The sequence below is a fragment of the Coptis chinensis genome, chromosome 4, assembly GCF_015680905.1.
Source record: "Coptis chinensis isolate HL-2020 chromosome 4, ASM1568090v1, whole genome shotgun sequence".
Classification (NCBI taxonomy): Eukaryota; Viridiplantae; Streptophyta; class Magnoliopsida; order Ranunculales; family Ranunculaceae; genus Coptis; species Coptis chinensis.
In genome coordinates this window covers 63,700,788-63,705,846 of record NC_141459.1, presented here as the reverse complement: position 1 = coordinate 63,705,846, position 5,059 = coordinate 63,700,788, and the positions used below count along the sequence as shown (strand labels likewise).

The 5,059-nt window shown below is 40.6% G+C and overlaps 1 pseudogene; it reads right to left on the bottom strand.

Annotated features, from left to right (window-relative positions):
- Positions 1-760: 760 nt before the first annotated feature.
- LOC147504353 (small nucleolar RNA R71) lies at positions 761-853 on the bottom strand (annotated as a pseudogene).
- Between the last annotated feature and the right edge of the window lie 4,206 nt (positions 854-5,059).

Sequence of the window (5,059 nt, the reverse complement as noted above, 5' to 3'; positions counted from 1 at the left end):
CCACCGCCACGCTAAGCTAATTTTGCGGATTTCCACAGTTTGATTCGAACTTCGATTTTTCAAGTTTTTCAGTGTTCTAACTTGTTATATACACTGAACATGCGTAAACAAGATGCTATTCATAAGCGAAGCAAGGACGCAATCAGGTATTCCTTTCTTCCACACCTCGCATCTCCTGTTAGAGGTTTATATTAGTATATTAGAATTGTTTGGAGTGTTGATGTGTTTAGCTAAATTTGGTCTTAGGCTTGTATGAGATTAAGGTCTAGTCGAACAAAAACACCAAACGTAATTACACAACAACGTCAACAAACAATTCTATCTAGTATATCACCCACTACACCTCTAGCTACTATTTCACACACACCACCTGACACAATGCCCGACGAAGGAGAGACTCCTCTCTCTGACTTCTACAAAGCCTTGAGCGATAGCCCCAAATCTTGCATCGTTCTAGCAGACCGATTGGGGATTTCGAATCCCCCAAATATTTTTAATTTGTTACCCGTTTTTCATGGTTTAGACCATGAAAACCCTTATCAGCACATGCGTAGGATTGAACAAGTTATAACAACATTCCACCATCCTACGATTGGTGCGGAACAAATTAAACTTAGGGTATTCCCTTTCACCTTAGTCGATAAAGGCGGTCTTGGTTAATCGCGAAACGCCTAATTAATTACGTGGACTCGTGGGCTAAACTTTCAAATTTGTTTATGGAACATTTTACCCCTCCTAAAGACGGATGAGATGCTTTCCAAGATTCATTTCTTTCGACAAAATCCTCATGAATCGTTTTTGAGGCTTGGAATCGTTTCACCGATCTCCTTATAGAGTGTCCACATCATAACTTAGCGAAAAGACACGTTAGTTCGTGCCTTTTCAAAGGACTTCTACACCACCATAAAGAAGTCCTAGACATAATGAATTGGGGTAGTTTCTTAAGCAAAGGAGCCTCGAGGCTTATAAATTTTTAGAGGATCAAACTAAGCTTAAATAACAACTGGGGGTAGTGAAGATATCCACCGCTCCGCTAGTTCTTCAAATACTGATTAAGGCCGCCGGTATGTTTGAAATTAAACATGATCCCGAGCTTAAAACTCTAATCGAATCACTCATCAAAAGGTAGAGGCCATTTTCGTTCAACAAAAGCCTATCCCCATCATGAATGTAAATTCAAATCCATGTAGTTCTGTTGGAGTCCCAAAGATCCCGACTCCCATCGTCCTATAGCCTATGAACAGGCTTGTTCCATTAATAGTGAACCTAACGCCCTTGGAGACAAAATCTCAACTTCGGTTGGAGAAATAACCAACACGCCACACCGCGGTGGTACAATAATCAATATGTTAGGCCAACGACGTTTTAACCAAGCTCCACCCACGACAAGGACAAGGTCAGGGTAATTTTAATAATTACAACAACCAAGTGCAACCTTGACAAGGTCAAGTACAAGGTCAAGGTAGTTATAATAATTATAATGCTAATAGAGGTATCGTCCTGGTAAATAATAACAATCAAAATCCGCCCATAAATAATTCACGCGAGATAGTTCCAGTCACACCACCCGTGACTGCTACACCCACACAACCGGATCGCCTTGACACCTTCATACAAGTGAGCTAAAAACTTTTTCGAACCATGGCTCAATCTAACCAACAGCTTCTACAATCCGTTAATAATTTAACCCAACAGTTGGCCCAAGATAAGGCCCAACCCAAAGGTGTGTTTCCAGGTCACGCAATACTTAATCTTAAAACAACAAACATAGCCTTTGAGGTAACCGATAATACTAGTAATGAATATGAAAATATAGGTGAGCTAAAGGCCATCACCACTCTCCGTTCTGGCAGAGTGGTTGAGAACAAAGTAACTATGCCTATAGTTACCCCACCAGTAGCCCCTACACCTGCTATTTTACTAGGTACCGAAATAGAAACTGAAGAGCCTACCACTGTAGAGGTACCAGTTACAACACAACCTAAGAAACAGAAAGCCAAGGTTAAACATCCAGGTGATACCATTACTAAATATAGACAGAAGCAACCGTTTCCACAAAAATTAGCCATGTTAACTAGGGATACTAATTATGAGGAGATTAGGGACGTTTTCAAGAATCTAACTATAAACCTTCCCTTCCTCGAAGCTATTAAAAAGCTACCACACCATGCTAAGTTTCTTAAGGAGTTGTGTACTACTAGGCGTAAGACCAATATACCAAAAGACGCTTTTTTAACGGTAACAATTCCCAACTCTATCGAACATAATGGAATTGTTAAGTACAAGGACCTCGGTTAGATCCATCTTGATAATGCACCTTAGGAGATTCTTATTCTTATCGACGACCGCGTTATTAGACTTGGGGGCTAGTGTTAACTTACTCCCCGTTTTATTTGTATAGACAAATAGGTCTAGGCGAGATGCAACCCACTAAAATGGCGTTGCAATTAGCTCGATCGGTCTATTAAGTATCCTAAGGGTGTGGTTGAAAATGTCTTTGGTAAAAATTCAGGATTTCTACTATCCGGCTGATTTTGTCATCCTTGATCTGAAGTCGCTAACGACTCTGGTCCCAATCATCTTAGGGCCCTTTCCTGGGCAACCGCCAATGCGCTCATTAATTGCGCGATGGTTCAATGTCCATGTCTTTTGGCCATCTTGCGGTTGAAGTAAATGTTTTTAAAACAAAGACACATTTACCCGATTCGTCTATGGATGGAGAGGTTAGCATGATCGAGAGCTTCGCCGAGATTATTTCAACAACACGTTCACGATAATCATATGCCCAAATTTCTTTCCTTTGGAAGTTCAGGACTCAACATTTTCATCCCTACACTAGTCGATACACATATTACGGATGAGGATGAGATAGATGACTTTCTCAAAGATATAGAGCACTATCATAGTAACGTGGATATGACCAATCTAGATGAGGAATTCGATGAGTTTCTTAGAGCAGGTGATGATTCACCCAATCAAGAACTACTTTGCACAACATCTAGCTCAACTCCCCTCTTTCCACCCTTTCAAAGGGATCTCGAGTTTGCACTCGATCCTTTTGTTTCTTCTGTGCTTCATAATTTTTTAAATCCACCTAGTAAACAAATACTTCAGAAGGACAAACCATTTGACACCTTCATTTTCAGAATTGAGACTGTCCCTACCTACACTATGAATGAGTTTTGTGCTAAACACACATCCTCATTGTTTCCATGCTTTCCTTCTACAACTTATCCATATCCACCATATCTTCCACAACCATTCACTTTTCCACACTTATTCACTAGGACACGCTCTTGTTCAAAAAAGAAAAAGAAGGTGCATGCTAGGTTACGTTATAGGGTTGTCCGACTTTGCTTTCATTTCACTAGGTTGCGTCATAGGAAATCTTGGTGATTGATTGTGTTTGGATATATTTTCTGTGATATTTATTTATGGAATGATCCACAACTACTTCGGTTGTTGATATATGATAAACTGCATGTTCATACATATGTTAGATAAAGTCTCGAGTATATAACTATAAACGACTCAACTTTTGTGTTTGGTGCATTTCCTTTCATTTCCATATATTGGTGAGTGCACCATTAAGGTAACCGGGCCCTCCCTATGGAGTGTGTGGCTGTAAGTACCGGATCCTAAGTCCACGTTTAACATAATTCACGTTTTCCATTCTTGCATGTTTTCTCGGATTTTTGAGTCATGTTTCTCTATGGGGTGAATTATGTCCTTATTTGTTATTGTTTTCCTTATAAAAGTAAAATATATATATATATTAAAGAATAAACATAGTAATCTAGGAAGTCTCGCAAATCTGACTTTAAAAGACCCACTTAAAAAACAAATTTTCTAAACTTTGTTGTAAAAAAATTGTTTGGGGGTGGGGTGTTTGTGTTCCGTCCTAGAATGTTTTATGTCCCATTAGAGTTGTTTAGGCCGTTTCATTGTAATTCGATTCGGGTTGACATATTCTATGAATTTATAGTTCATTCGTTCGCATAACGTATGTCATGCATGCACTTCGAGGCGTTTTTCACTATCTTATATGTCATCCATTGTTAGAATAGAGTGTTTTATGGATCATTGGATTGGAAATTCTCTCCTGATCATTTCCATATCTCATTCGCAAAAATCGGACCGGTAACGAAGCGGCAATTTTAGTTTGAAGTTGCGCGAAAAATCGAAAAATTTGAAACTTTCGAATTGGGCTTGGGCTCAACTCACGCGCACCTGCAGCGCACCCGCGCCCTTACCTTTGCACCAACAGTCGCATTCTTCACTTCCAAGCCGCCATTAACGACCACCAAAGCTTCAAAACCTAAAAAAAATAATAATAAGAAACCTAAACTAACCCATGCCAACCATCAAAAATCCACTTCAAATCTTCTCTAAATCCTTCCACCACCACCTCCACCAAGTTAAAACACCAAAAACCACCGAAAATTTCAAAATTGTGAGCTGTCGCACCACCACCGCGCCACCACCACTGTGTGTTTCATTCGTTCGACTCAAATTCCAACACCACATCTCATTTAAACCCCCACTACATTCCAAACACTCCAATGGCTCAACAACGCCGAATTTTGCCTGAGCAAGCATTTACTGGCGACCACTTCGCGCCGTTTTACGATGACGAAATGATCAGTAGAGACTGGAATAGTTTGTGGTACTCGACCGAAGCCTTTTACCACGAAGACTTAGTCTGACGGTTTTACAACACGAGGGAGGTGGAGGGGCGTAGAATTTTTGTTATGGTGGCGAAGAGGAGGAAGGAAATAACTGCTGGGTTGTTGGCTGAGATTCTAGGCATTCCGCCTAGAATCCATCTGGATGTCACATTACAGGTGTCACAATATAATGAGGTAGAGCCGTTGATGCACGTGATAATTACCGAAGGGAACTACAATGCGAACTCGCATTGTGTTCGCTAGGCATCCCTTAGGACCAACCAGCTGGCTGCAGCTCAGTGGATTAGTCGGAACGTCTTAGGAAAGGAGAAGGTCAGCAACATCGGTTTGAACTGCCTCCACATTTTATGGATACTCCAGGAGCAGAAGTA